This window comes from Trichosurus vulpecula, chromosome 1 (genome assembly GCF_011100635.1).
Source record: "Trichosurus vulpecula isolate mTriVul1 chromosome 1, mTriVul1.pri, whole genome shotgun sequence".
NCBI lineage: Eukaryota > Metazoa > Chordata > Mammalia > Diprotodontia > Phalangeridae > Trichosurus > Trichosurus vulpecula.
In genome coordinates this window covers 149,393,494-149,408,852 of record NC_050573.1, presented here as the reverse complement: position 1 = coordinate 149,408,852, position 15,359 = coordinate 149,393,494, and the positions used below count along the sequence as shown (strand labels likewise).

At 43.7% G+C, this 15,359-nt stretch overlaps 1 protein-coding gene across 1 annotated transcript in view; it reads left to right on the top strand.

Annotated features, from left to right (window-relative positions):
- The first annotated feature begins 2,489 nt into the window (after window positions 1-2,489).
- The window catches only part of MATN2 (matrilin 2), a 199,912-nt gene continuing 187,042 nt past the window's right edge, over window positions 2,490-15,359 (top strand). Inside the window, exon 1 of the mRNA XM_036742359.1 lies at window positions 2,490-2,710. The gene's annotated coding sequence lies outside the window, so the exon portion shown is untranslated. The remainder of the gene's footprint in view (window positions 2,711-15,359) is intronic.

Genomic DNA, 15,359 nt, shown 5'->3' with positions numbered 1-15,359 from the left:
ACCTACTAGCTATGCATTGTCATTTTTTTCCACTCCGTGAGCTCCCAGTTGCTGTTCATCCTTCATACTCAAAGTGGACCAATGACATCATAATATTAGCGTCAAGGTACAGTGTGTTTAGCTATGGCTGATCAGTCAAACATTGAGCTTGGGATACCACCAGTAGGACACAAATAATCTGAACAACTGGGTTGGAGATGTCTCTATATTTGCACATTTCACATTTCCTTTGGGTTACTTCAATTCTTTTTTGTTGATAGAACACAGTGCTGTCTTGGATGCAGCACATCATGCTGGCCGGTTCTTTGCTGGCATCAACCATGTCTTATGATTGATATTAAAGTTCTTCAGAGAGACCTTGAGAATGTCCTTGTATCGCTTTTTCTGACCTCCTTGTGAGTGCTTGCCTTGTTTGAGTTCTCTAAAATGGTCTTTTAGGTAAATGTACGTTTGGCATTCAGGCTACCACTTCGGTCCACCCACCAGAGTTTCACTCTGTATAGGAGAATTTGAATGATTGGCAGTTCTATTCAAGAGAAGACCTTAGTGTTCAGTTACCTTATCTTGCTTAGTAGGGAGTTGCCTAAAAACCCACATCTAGAGGTAGCATGCCTCAGACTCTCCTGGGAAATACATAGGAGTCCAAATAGGGGCCCTTCCAGAAGCAAAATGGTGGAGATGATCTGTCCTCATGAGAGAATCATGATTATTCCTTCTATCCTGGTATGGAGGGTGATAGGGGGAATTGTGAACAAACTGTTGCTTCCATTTTTTCTGTTAAACATGCAAACCAAGCATCAGAGTAGAAAACTGCTCTTATTTCCTATGGCCCATTAGTTCTACCTTCTGTGCAGAGATTCCTATTTTGGAAGGCCTTTTTTTCCTACTAGAATTCCCCAGGAATAAAATGCCTCCCTTAGTTTGCATGGCACTGGAGTGGATATTTAATTATAATTTCCTGATCCTTGAAGGGCAAGGATAAGCCCCTGCTCCTGGCATCCTGACAAATTACTGAACTCTCAGTGTTTTGAAACAATTAGACACTATTATTTCATTTCCATAAATTGGAACTCCACTTCCCCATCTCCAAAGGGATCCTCCCTGGCCTAGATTTCAGGAAGGATGTTTTTCTTTAGGCTCTGAGATCTCTGAAACCACATACTTCCTGCAGGCTCACCTCCACCCTCTCACCTCTAACTGCCACCTTCCCAGGGATGCAGAGATCCTTGAACTGACCTAAAGGATCAATACAAATAACCAAATGTAACCATCTAAGCCAAATTTGTAGGGCAGAGGACAGAGTCAAAGATTACATCTTGGTATTATTTGGCATTCAATGAACTCAACCCCTTTACCTCCTGCTTTACTAAAGATACAGTTACTGATTTGCTCCTGGGATTTTTGTGAGGAGAAATGACTACAAAATCCAGGCGTCACTAAAGGGGTAACCGAGGTGGCAACCATCACTCAGGCTCTTTGGCACTTTCAGAGGTGCTTGTGAAACTCCCTTGTGGTTCTTCCTGCCTCTCCCCATAGCTTGTTAAAACCTGAACTGGGTGCGTGCATTTTTCTCAGGTTTGATCAGGTAATGATTTGGTATGGTGTCTGTGAAGTGTCTGTCAGTGAAGGATTCCAGCTCTCTTTTACAGACCCCCTCACCTCACTTGTCTGTCTAAGTAGCAGAGCTGAGTACATGAGAATTTAGTGTGGTAAGTTCTTGAGCCTCCCAACAGCCCAGGTTCATTGGACTCCTGAAAGACCCCAAAATGTTACTGAAGGCTCTCTAGGAATCTAGGGAATGCTCTGTACAGAAATGTAACTGTTCTTCATCTTGTCTGAACTAGACTTTATACTCCTCCAGGGCAGGAACTTGGTCTCCTCTGGGTTCTGGCACACTCATCCCAGAATGCTTGGTATCAGGCTGGTGGGCACTCCATCATGGGCACCATGAAACAGCTCCTGGAAGTCGTCACAGTTCTTTTCCATATTAACCCCATTATCATGACCAGTATCTTCATCATCATTATTGAGAGAATGCAGTCTTCCTCCCCTAACACTGTGTGCCCAGGCTGTCTCCAAAGCTCCTACTTCACTCCACTCTCTCCCTGCAATTCTAAACCACCTCTTTGCCAAGTGGGGATGCCTCCTCTATGCCTACAGCTACCCTATTGTTCTGATGCTGAGTTGTTGGCTCCAGACCCACCATATAATCTGGGGGGTGTGAAAAGTGACTCGAAGGAAGTAGGGGCAAGACATGGCCAAGTAAGGACAAACTCGGGCCCCAGGGCCACTCCATTTAGCTTGCTCTCCCTAGCTATCCAATTCATCCCCCAACAGGACTCCCCTTCCTTCACCCCTTCCCCCTCCCGTTTTTTTCCGAACGCCTCCTCTCCTCCTTCTCCTCCCCGTCCCCCCATCCCGCCCCTTAGCCCGCCCGTGTGGAGAAGCAGCCCAAGCAGCAGGAGAGGGGAACGCTCTGGGATGGGACTTGGAGGAAGAAGGGAAGGAGGAGACAGCGGCGGCGGCGGCGGCGGCGGCGGCGGCAGTGGCACGGATTCCTGGTCTCCAGCGTTCCCAGGAGAGGAGCCGCCTGCTTTTTTGGAAACGGAGGAGAGCAGGGAAGACGTGGCCGCGTCTCCCCTCGCCTTCGGCTCGCGGTCTACCCGGGCTGCAAGAGCAGCAGCGGCGAAGGAGGCAGTGGCTACTGCAGGTGAGCGGAATTCTCCCTGTCCCCAGGATTTCCCGTGGTGAAGTACAGGTATGCGGGGCAGTCCTGGTTAGATGCGGGCGCCGTTAGCCCCGTCGTCCCTATTCCCTCAGGGCAAGGAGACAGCAAACCTAGAACTGGGGGAGCTCGGGGCTGAGGGGCGATGTCTGCCTCCAGGCGGGGACTCTGCTAGCTGGGCTCCGAGCTGCCACCCGGCTCGGCTCCTGCCCGTGGGGGCTGGCACTACACTGACTGTGCGCCCCGGGCGGGCGCGGGCAGGGCTGGCCCGAGTCCTGCCGCGAACACGCCGCGCGGCCGTGGCTCTCACGGGGAGGTGAGACGAGGCGGCAGCAGTGGTGACTTCTGCCACGGGAGTCCGGGGCTCCGCAGCGCGCTCCTGAACCTCCGGGTGGGAAAGAGCCGTGGGGCGCTCTTACAGCTCGGCGGGCCTGGGAAAGGCTGCCCCTGCCCTTAGGCTCACCGCTTCTGTCTCCCATCCTTGGGAGTTCCTAGTGGCAGCGGGCTTCTGGACCGCGTCTACACAGACGGCGTGAAATGGAAAGATGTCGAGCCTGCAACCCAGTGCAATTGACTTATGACAATGTTGACTGTCACCTCGGGGAACTCGAAGTGATTTTAAAAAATTCTCTTTCTTTAGGAGCTATTAGGGCTGGAGTAGTGTAATCGGGTGGCGGGGGGGGGGGGGGTGTTTTTATAACCCCAGTGAGTGGGATTTGAGCTTTCACTTTCTTCTGCCGAAATAACTTTTCACCTATTTAGGTTAGGGAGAATTTGGGGAAAAGAAAATATGGTGGGGACCTCAGACTTTTTAGATTAGAGGATGAGATGGACAGAAATACAGGGTGTTCCTTATGTCTTAGTGCGGTTTTAAGCTTTCTAAAGACGGAGAGCCACCAAATGCCTCTTGAGAGAGTTCCTAGGATCTGACTGTATCTGACAAGGGGTAATGGGATAAGCGATGGTTCCCCTGGTCGGCTTCAAAACTTCCAGGACCTGGGATGTTTTTCAACGTAGATCTAGTCCTTCCTTATGATAGTGTCTCTGGCCAAAAAGATTGTCTCTCTCAGAGACTTCTGGTGATAAGCCTTTCTGGACTTAATTAACCCTGGACCTCCGCTAACAGACATAACAATACAATCACCAAATCTTTGAGGTCATGTTCGGAGTTGACAATTGTCTTCCAAGAACTCAAAGCTACCTCGCCACCATCGTCTATAGGATTTTAGTGGAATGTTCTGTGACAATCTCACTACTTTAAATATAGCTAAGCTGGAGCAAATATAGATTTACACCAAAGGCAAATTGGGGAGTGAGTTACCTTGCCAAAATTGAATTTTCACACAACCTTTCAGGAGCATTCCTAGGTAGAGAAGATCTGCATGGTGATGATGGAAAGAGTACTGAGAGCCAGGAGACCTGGGGTTGAGTTCCAACTCTGTGATTTATTAACTGTGTGACTTTTGGCAAGTCATATCCCCCCAAATCCCTTTAACTTTACAATAAGAAGGGTGGAGTAGCGGTCTCCAAGGTGCCTTCTAGTTTTCTATGGCTGAGTAAAAGGGAATATGTAATAACTAACATCTATATAACTAGCTTTGCAAAGGGCTTTTCATATATTAATTCCTTTGGTCCTTAAAACAGCCCTGGCAGGTAGATGACTTTATTATCCAAATTTTACAGATGAGGAAACTGAGGCTGAGAAATTGAGTGACCTGCCCACGGTCTTAAGCAGGATTCAAAACTCAGGTCTTCCTGACTCCAAGTCTGGCACTCTGTGAACTCCATATTCTAGCTGCCTTCATTATAACTCTCAGTTATCAGTGCTTTCAAAACACTAATGCAGATAATTAAAAATAGCAAATGCTTTGCCTTTTCCCTATGATGAAAATCATAGGTGTTGAGGAACTGGGAGGCCAGACTATTAGAAAGGTCATCAGTTTGAGGATGGTAGAGGAGGAGGTGGAAAGAAATTTTGCAGATCAAGTGTTACTTCTTTCCTTAAGCAACTATCAGCTCCTCATACTCTTCCTTCGAAACATTTCTTCCATTCTCAATGCTATGCTTCCCAGTACATACTCTTTACTTTTAGCAGCATGCCTAGGTTATTAAAATTCCCTTCCCTAAGACCTAAGACTTCATTTGGAGAACCTGAGTTTTAATCTATCTGGCCCACAGGCTGTGTTGTATGCCTATGACAGAGGTTCTTAACCTTTTTTTTGGTGTCATGGACCTCTTTAGCAGTCTGATGAAACCTATGGACCCTTCTCAGAAGAATGTTTTTAAAGAACTGAAGGAAATGCTAAATTTCGGAGGTCCTACTCATGTTCTTTGACCCCCTGAAATCTCTTCACAGACCTGTAGATCTCAGAGTAGGAACACAGACTTAGGGGAGCCTATGACAATATCCCAAATCTTCAATCAAAATGATGAGGTCCCATTTTTATAGCTTACCTCCAGATAGTCCTCTCAGCTCCAGTTCAGGGTCCCCACTCAAGGGAACCATCTATTAAACTATTTTTTAAAAATATCTGTGTGTTCCTGGTACAGTTCTCATTTCACCATTCTTAATCTTTCACTTGACAAATCTCAAAGTTATAAATCATAGAATCATAGAGCTGGAAGAGATCTTAAAAATCATCTGGTTCTGTCTTTATAGGTGGGAAAACTAAGGTCCACAGAGAGTAAGTGACTTTTCTAAAGTTACATGACAAGCAAGTGCCAAAACTGCAGATGGAAGCCAGGTTTCCACACTCCTATTCTAGTGCTCTTTCTGCTATAAGAAATAGTGCCCCTAGTGGTACCCAGAGTCATATTTTCTTTTTCTTTTTCGTTTTTTTTTTGGTTGAAACAATTTTATTGAATTTTATTGAAAACAAATTTGTTTCTTTAAAATGATTTTATTTATTTAAAAATAACGTCATTGAATTTTATTTAAAAATAATTTTATTATTCAACTCATCATACACCAAGGTGGTATTTCCTCTCTCCTATTTTTTTTAAGAGAAATGACTTAGCAACCAGATTCTCAAATAGTGCTAAGGGCAGAAGGAAGAAATTAGGAAGATAAAATTATTGAATATGATATGCTATGATAGTTTTGGGAGCAGAAATTTAATGTAACTTACTAGCTGGGTGACAAGGCTTCCAGTCTTAGCTATGTTACAGACAATAAGAGCCATTCATACCCCCCTTTCTCGGGGTCTCAGTTTCCACATCTGTGAAACTAGATGATTTTCCTAGAGTCCTTTCCAACTCTCACACTGACTTACTCAGGGTCATATAGGTAGTAAGGAGGTTTGCTGTTTTTGTTTGTCCTTCGTTCTCAAAGAGGACCAATGACGTTTGGAGGGTGATGTTTTGACTTGCGAGTGAACTGGATTTAAGTGAGGCAGGGCTGTGCAAAGTCATCAACCTCACTGTCTCCTCCAGAGTCATTCGAAGTCCAGCAGCAAGACATAGGTCAGTAAGGAGGACCAGGCACATCTTCTGACTCTAATTTAGCAATACAGATTCTTGTGTTTTAAAGGAGGTAGCACCACGCGAATCACTAAGGACTCCAAAAGTTATAGTAGGAAAAAACACTAGGGAGGGGGTTAAGAGACCTGGATTCTAGTCACTTAATCACTGCCTCAGTTTTCACCACTGGAAAATGGGCATAACAATAGTACCTACTTCCCGGGGTTATCGTGAGGATCAAATGAGGTAAAATATTTAGTACAGAGCCTGGCACATAGTAGATACTATTTAAAATGTAAATATTACTTATTATTGGTATTAATCCGTGTCCTGCAACTTACTTGCTACTCAAAGTTAGGAGAATTGTCTAGGAAACAGACTAGTACAGTGCAAAGCATTGGATTTAGAGTCAGAAAATCTGGGTTCAAATCTTGTCCCTGTCCCTTACTGCCCATGTGACTGACCTTGGGGCAAGTCACTCAACCTTTCTGGTCTCAATTTCCTTAACTGTAAAATGAGGAGATTGGATAAATGGTCTCTAAAGTCCCTTCCAGAGTCCTGTATTTGTCTTTTGGGGGTATGGAGAAGTTAAGAACTCTTGCAGCCCTGAAACTATGATGTAGTCTAACCGTTCCATTTTACAGATGAAGAAACTAAGCCCCAAAGAGGTTAGATGCTGGAACAGACTGAGGAAAGTTAAGTCGCTTTCTGTTTCTTTTCAGTATTCTTCTCAGAATAAGGCTTTTAAATGAATTAATTAAAATATATAGGCTTACAAAGAAAACCAATTACAGTGAAATAAAGCTGTCAAACATAAAAAAGAGACCCAAGTTCATGGACCCTAAGTTAAGAACCTTTGTTTTAGCCCAGCCCTCTCATTTTACGAGTGAGGAAACTGAGGGTCAGAGATGGGAAGTGATTTGTCCATTTAATGATTGGAACAGTGGTGCTGAGAAAGGGCCTATAACTAAAACGTGAAGAATGAAGGTACCCTAGTTTAACTGGAAGAGCCCTGGACTTGGAGTTGAAACACATGGTTTGGGATCTGAGCTCCGCCACTTTCTGGCCGTGTAACGTTAACCTCTCTGAGCTCTATTTTCCTCGTTTGTAAAATGAGTATGACATTTGTGAGGCAGGGAGTTATTATGGTGGAAAGATTATTATAGATGGAATTAGAAGACCTGGATTCACACCCTAGCTCCATCCTCAACTAGCTGCTGTGTGACCTAGGGCAAATCACTTACCTTCCCTGAACCCTAGTTTCTTGGTTAAACTGGCATAATAATATTTGTCCTGTCTGCCTCACATGACTATTGTGAGGATCAAATAACCTGTTTAAAGAGCTTTGAATACTCTAAAGTGTTATATAAATGGTTATTAATTAGTGGTAATTAATATATGGGCCATAGGATCATGAACTTAGAGCTGGAAGGATCCTTAGAGACAGCTCATTTTGTGGGGCTCAGTTTCCCCTTCCCTAAAATTAGAAAGCAGGATAAAATAGCCACTAAATTCCCTTTGAGCTCCAACATTCTATGATTCTGCCCCCCACAGGTGAAGTCTAATGAAAAGATTTGCTGTCCAGTCAAGATAAGAAAAATGACTAAGAGTGAAGTTGAAGCTTTTATAAAATAAAAATCCCTGTTCTGTGCTCATGCCCTAGAGATCAATCAGCTGTATTCAAACTGAATTATTGTGTGCTTCATAGTTCAATTTTCTTTTCAAATTTGTTGTTGTTCAGTCATTTCAGTCATGTCTGACTCTTTGTGACCCCATTTGGGGTTTTCTTGGCAGAGATACTGGAGCAGTTTTCCATTTCCTTCTTCAGCTCATTTTATAGGTGAGGAACTGAGACGCATAAGGTTAAGTGATTTACCCAGGGTCACGCAGCTACTAAGTGTCAGAGGCTGAATTTGAACCCATGAAGATGATTCTTCCTGATTCCAAGCCCAGGGCTCTATCCACTGTGCCACCTAGCTGCTCTTTCTTCTCATTTACTGGTAGAGCAAAGGTTGTCGCTGTTCAATTGTTTCAGTCGTGTCTGACTCTTTGTGACCCTTCGGGCTTTTCTTGGCAAAGATACTGGGGTGATTTGCCATTTTCTTCTCCGGTTCTTTTCATATATGAAGAAACTGAAGTAGAGTTTAGTGACTCGCCCAGGGTCACATTGCTAGTACCATGTTTTACCGCATAATCGTCACCACCGCATAATCATTGCACTCTGTTTTTTTCAGTCCAAATATTGGTTTATAACCTTTTATCTGTTAATCGGCACATGGTATAATTCTATTCATCACACCACTTAAAAGGCAAACAGAGCAGCAATATATTCACCAGTGGCATATGGATACGCATTTATCTTTCACAGATTGTGAGCCACAAACCTAGGATTCTCAGCACATGAGCATTATCAGTATATTTCTGAAAGCTGACCTGTGTGGTTTGTTTAGAGCGCTGTAGTACTAACAGTATTGTCACAGCACAGTGAAGAGCCATAGGCCCAAGGGGAGCAAGCGGGCAGGCAAAGCTGCCATGAGTAAGTCACATGATATGGTAAGACTCACATCTTCCCATGCTAGCTAAACTGTACAGCTTGTCTGCCAGTGATACAGCTTAGTAATAAATTATCTTTAAGTAATATTGGCACAATTTTTTTTAAAAAAAGCTTCATGTAATGTTCGCACCCCACTTTCTTGCAAAAATTTTTGGCATAAAACTTGCAACAATTATGTGGTGAAATACAGTAAGTGTCTGAGGCCAAATTTGAAATGAAGTCTTCAGACTCCAGACTTTGCACTCTATTGTGCCACGTAGTTATGTGTTGCTATGGCAAAGGAGACCTCCTCAAATGTCACACCCCACTAGTACTGCAGTTAGAATGTAAGCTTTTTGAGGGCAGGGACCCTTGTTTCTCTTATATTTGTATTGAAAGTACCAGCTACATGGTAAGTGCTTTAATAAATTATTGTTGACTCGCCATTCCTTCAATGATAAGCTGTTGTAAAAAGCTATATTGAAAATAGACATCGAAATGGCATGCCAACCAATCAATTAACTGACATTTATTATCTACCTACGATGCTAAATGTGCTAAGCACTGGAGATCCAAAAAGAGGAAAAAGACAGCATCTATCCTCTGAAAGAGGAGAAAACATGCAAACAAATATTTACAAAACAAGCTAAGTACAGGATAAATAGGAAATGATTAAAAGAGAGAAAGCACTGGAATTAAGAGAAGGTTTGCTGTAGAAGGTGCATACTACGCATTTCTAAGGGAATTGTTCAGCAGAGTCCCTGATTAATTTGATGGTGGCTTAGGTGACTTGGTTGTGAGGCATGGAGCTTTGGAGGCATCTTAAGGACATTTTTGTCACCCCAGCAGGAACTGATGGTGGTTTTGTGGCAGAAGCCCATGGCAGAGGTTGACATGCATTTGCATTTAGCCTAATAGGGTAGTTCTCAGACAATGTTCCTGAAATCCAGCCTCCCGTTGGAGAAGAGTGGAAATTTTGAATTCCCTAGGCACAGTGATCCTGGAATCTAACCTTCTAGCCAGAAAAAGGAGAGTTTCTGGACAGTACCAACTCAAGAGATAGTAGCAACTGGGTTGCTGAGGGGTTTCCCTCCGAGGTACATGTCATGGGCATGTTTCTCAGCCCCAGTTCAAGAGTTTTCAAGTTCGAGAGTTCAGGGACTGGACCTCTTAGCAGAGAATTTCCTGATGCAGCATGCTTTGTGGAAAAAGAGAATCATCCGCACAGTTCCTGTGCAACATCTTACTTGGAGAGGAGAGCCAAAGAGTTGTTCAGATAGTGCAGGTCAAAGAGTAATGGAATTGCTTATTCAGCAGCACCCAAAGTATGTTTATCTTCCAGGGAGAGTCTGAACCAGGGGTAGCTGGGTGGCAAAATAGATAGAGTGCTGGGCATGGAGTCAGGAAGACCTGAGTTTCAAATCCATCCTCTGGTACTTACTAGCAGTGTGACCCTGGGCAAGTGTATTAGGAGGGCAGAGTTTATAGTCTCAAAGAGGATCATAAACATGTCTGAAAGGTTCGGAACCGCCGGATATAAGAAACTCTCAAAGTAGAAGGCAGAAGAATCAAAACACATATTTAGGCTCCACAGTAACCAACCCATGAACCAGCAACCCCATTTTGATATATTGATCAAAAGCTTCCAGGCCCAATAAATATGCCTTGAAAGAGTAACCAGGAGGCTACAGAGAAGCATGATTGCGTAAAGCAAAATCATACTTCCCCCTCTATGGTAAAAAGATTACCCACTGGCCTGAAGTCTTTGTTCAGCTTCCTCCCGTAGGTCAGCTCTGCTACTGGCAGCTCCTGCTTCAGCTGTGGCTGTGACTGTAGCTGTGGCAGCCTCTGGCTCCAACGGGAGCTGCTTTTAACCATCCAACTTCTGCGGGGGTGTAAGGTACGCCAGGGAAAGCACAGGTTCTTTCAATCTGCTTAAGCAAGGTGAAGGGGTTGACCGAGAAAGCACAGGTTCTTTCCATCAGCTTAAGCAAGGGAAGCAAGGTGAAGGGGCCGACAAGCTTACTCCAGTCCAACATACAAACAGCATTCAGTTCAGGGGAAAAAGCCAAACTAGTCAAGGGCACTTGTTGACTAAGTGCTAAGGAGCCCATTTTTGGTTGCCAATACACTCCACCCCTTGTTATAGGATACATAATCTAATCAGCCATGTATCCTAGAACATACATTGTGATCCAATTACAAAGGAAACTAAAACATATCATTCATTATAAAGCAAAACATATCATTTGGTGACATTCCTAAATATTGGTTTATGATTCAAATGTGATCCACCCCTAGGTCCCAGCAAGATAATCTCTTCAATCAATCATCCCAAAAATAATTATTAATAATTCAAATGTCCACCCCTAGATCCTTGTATCCATTACATAGGATCAATAATATCATAACAATAAAACAACACAGCAAAGATAACACAAAATAAGTAAACAGAACACTCTCATCATTCCCACCCCCCTTGAATGATTGGGGCTCAAAATCTTGGGGTAAGGGGTGAAGGTCTCATTTTCCATAGCTTCTTCTTGCTGAAATTGGATGTAGAGATGGCCCTGCCCCCAAAAAGTCCCATTCCAGAGGTCAGTTCTTGAACGAGCTGGCAGGAATTCCAAGAATTCTATGTGCTTAGGCAGTCACCAGAAAGTGCAGGGTGCTTAAGCCTAAAGGAAACAGAACTAGCAACAACGTTAGCCAAAACAAAGGACAAAAAGAATAGACAAGTATGGGCTATTATCCTTCAGATAAAATCATCCAATATCAGAAGCCAAACTCAGGTGGGAAATGTTTCTTTTCAAAAGGAACATAATGAGGAAGCCAAGAGGATCCCACCCTAGATAGAGACTAAGATTGTCCTCTCAGCCTTTCCCCAGATGTACAAGGAAACACAATGGGAAAATTTAACTAAGAGGATCCCATCCTAGATAGAGACTAGGATTGTCCTCCCAGCCTTTCCCCAAATGTACAAGTTTTCATCCGTTAATCACACAAGGTCACCTTTCCTCTGAGTGGCTTGTGGGCTTGCAGGAGCAGTTCTTATCTCCCTATTTCTCCTGTTATCTCTGTACATTCTATATAATTCATTGGTTGGAATGCCATCTATCATTTCAAAACCTACCCCTGCTCTCAATAGAGCAGTAAACATTTCTTTCCTTGTTACTCTCCTTTGGCGCCAAGTTTGCTGGTTATTCACCCTTCTCTCTCGAGGAGATCTATCCCTTCCCCAGTCACCTAAGTCATGTAACTGTAAAATCTTATTTATCACTGTTGTAAGACAGCTCCCTACTTCTCCAAGTAATAAATTCAAAATTAGTTGTTTATAAGCAGGGGGAGCTGTCCTAATTATTAAATTCCTATGAGGCAGTCCCATTGGATCATTGTAATATTTGTCTGCAGTTCCTATCATAATGGCAGTCTTCATTACCTTCTCCTTTAGTCTCATGATACAATCTCTAAGTGAATACCAGGGTCTGTGCTCAGTGGGCCACATAGAATCAGTAGCATATCTCTTATTGCATCCCACAGCGGCTAACGCCAATAGAGTAGTCCTGCTATCACCATCTCCTTGCTGATGATGTTCCCTAAAAGCTTGTTGAACTAGAGGATCATGGCTGATACCTATGAATCTCATGCAGTCTGTCCTATCTACTGATATTCCACTGGCCCCTTGATCACTGAGTCTTACCATCCAAGATATCGATGGTTCTCCTATTCTTTGGCTGAATCTACTCAAAATATCTGTGACCTCTTGCGGTGAGAAATCTTCCTGAATTTCCCTTGTAACTGAATCTTCACCTCGGGTTTCTGTCTTCCTCCTTTGTATGGGTCGAGCCCTTGTCTGATCATTTAACCATCTCCTATTCTCTGTGTGAGGGACATCCTGAACCCCAGTAGTGTTTTGTGCCTCAGCCCCTAACATTGTCTCATTTTCCCCCCACTCACTTCCTCTGCCACCATGGCTAGGACGAAGCAGGCAGTCAGGCTCTTTCTGGGCTGGGTTGAAATGCACTCTGGGCTTTTTTGGTCTCCTGTTGCTCTTAGCCACATTAATAAAAAAGTTCTCATTTGAGTCAGTTTGGTCTCCTGCTATCTGAGATTCCCCTTCTTGCTGTGGGGTAGGAGTGCCCCCATGTCTTTCACTTAATCTCAATCTTTCGTATACTAGCCGGTAGGCTGATAACACTATCCAGCTTTGCCTAGATAGTGCTGCCCCTGACTGAATCCCAACTTCTTGTAAACACTTTTCTAAATCCCTAGGATCTCCTCTCCGTAGCCTTGGTTCCCAGTTTTCACAGGGTCCAGCTTTTTTAGCCAATTCTTTTGCTAGGGAGGAATAAAATGGATCCTCCCATCCTGGGATATTCATCTCTTCCTCTGGAATTGTTCTGCTTCTAGAGATCTTATACCTAGCGATCCCATCCTGGTCGCCAAATGTATTAGGAGGGCAGAGTTTATAATCTCAAAGAGGATCATAAACATGTCTGAAAGGTTCGGAACCGCCAGATATAAGAAACTCTCAAAGTAGAAGGCAGAAGAATCAAAACACATATTTAGGCTCCACAGTAACCAACCCATGAACCAGCAACCCCATTTTGATATATTGATCAAAAGCTTCCAGGCCCAATAAGTACACCTTGAAAGAGTAACCAGGAGGCTACAGAGAAGCATGATTGCGTAAAGCAAAATCATACTTCCCCCTCTATGGTAAAAAGATTACCCACTGGCCTGAAGTCTTTGTTCAGCTTCCTCCCGTAGGTCAGCTCTGCTACTGGCAGCTCCTGCTTCAGCTGTGGCTGTGGCTGTGGCTGTGGCTGTGGCTGTGGCTGTGGCTGTGGCTGTGGCAGCCTCTGGCTCCAACGGGAGCTGCTTTTAACCATCCAACTTCTGCGGGGGTGTAAGGTACGCCAGGGAAAGCACAGGTTCTTTCAATCTGCTTAAGCAAGGTGAAGGGGTTGACCGGGAAAGCACAGGTTCTTTCCATCAGCTTAAGCAAGGGAAGCAAGGTGAAGGGGCCGACAAGCTTACTCCAGTCCAACATACAAACAGCATTCAGTTCAGGGGAAAAAGCCAAACTAGTCAAGGGCACTTGTTGACTAAGTGCTAAGGAGCCCATTTTTGGTTGCCAATACAGCAAGTCACTTAACCCTGTTTGCCTTAGTTTCTTCATCTGTCAAATGAGCTGGAGAAGGAAATGGCTATTCTCATAAGAACACAGAGCTGGAAGGGCCTCAGAGTCAGCTAGCCCAATCCTCTCATTTCACAAATGAGGAAACTTAGGTCCCAGGAGATTAAGTAATTTGCCCAAGATCACAGAGGTAATGAGTATTAGAAGCAGGATTTTAATACAGGTATTCTCACTCCAAAGCCAGAATAGCTTCCACTATGCCATGAAAAGAAAGTTCCTGGAGAACTTTTTAATGTGTATGGGAAAGAGAGGTTGGGCCTGTCACTGTCTTTCTGCCGCTAATTGCCACGCCCTTCGCCTAACGTGGATGGTCTAGAAACATTTGGCTCAGCTAGGTGCCAATGGAAAGTGTTGCACCAGAAAACCTAGAATTTCTTCTGCTGTGAATCCATTTCCCATACTCGAGGCACTCTATAATGAGGTAAGTGGCTGGATTTTTTAAGCATACCAAGGTCATTGGGAAAGGCCTCTGCTGGTCTCCTGAAGTGTAAATAATGGGGCAATCACCCTGAGAGACTCTGCCTGGCAACTGTGAATTGCTAAGAATAAAATAATTTGTTTGGAGGGCTGGAGGGTACCTAATTTCTCCCAGTGCCTTACTCTATAGCAGGCAGAATCTGCACTTTCTGCCTCCCTTCGTTCTGCATGAACTGCTCTGCCTCGTTTCCACTCCACAGAACAAGATGCTCCTGTGCTGGGTACTGCCCGCTCTCCACCCACCCTATCTTGAATCCTTTTGTGTGTTGTCTCACCCCATTAGATTGTGAACTCCTTGAGGGCAGAAACGCTATCTTTTTATCCATTGTATCCCCTGTGCTAGCACAGTGCCTTTCATACAGTAGGTGCTTAATAAATGTTTATTGGATTGGATTGAAAATAACCAAATACAAAAAATAACAATACATGAGTCCTGGTCTCTATTGACCTTGTTGTGGCTCTAGTCTACAATACATATCCATGATACAGGAAGGGACCCACATAATGCAGCATGGTGTATTGGAAAGAGCACTGTATTTGGAATCAGAGGACTTAGGTTTTGAATCCTGGCCCTTTTAATTATTACTTGTGTGACCCTGAGCACGTCATTTAACTTCCCTGATCTTCGCTCTTCTCCTCAGTAAATTAGATAATTGGACAGTTCTAAACCCTATAATCAAGTAATTAAACTTTCTAACCATTAAATAAATACGTAATTCTCACATTAATCTTTTGGCATCTTGATTAATTTTTGTACTTCTGGCCTGTCCAAAATCAAAGCCAACATTATCTATGCTTTTTATGACTCTCAAAAATATCAATCAAGCAGCAGACGTTAATTAGGCCTCTACTGTGTACCAGGCACTATGCTAAGTGATGGGGAGACAGGGACAAAAATGAAATAACCTCTGCTTTTAAAGAACATGTATTCTATTGGAGAAGGCAACATTTACAGATCTAAGTAA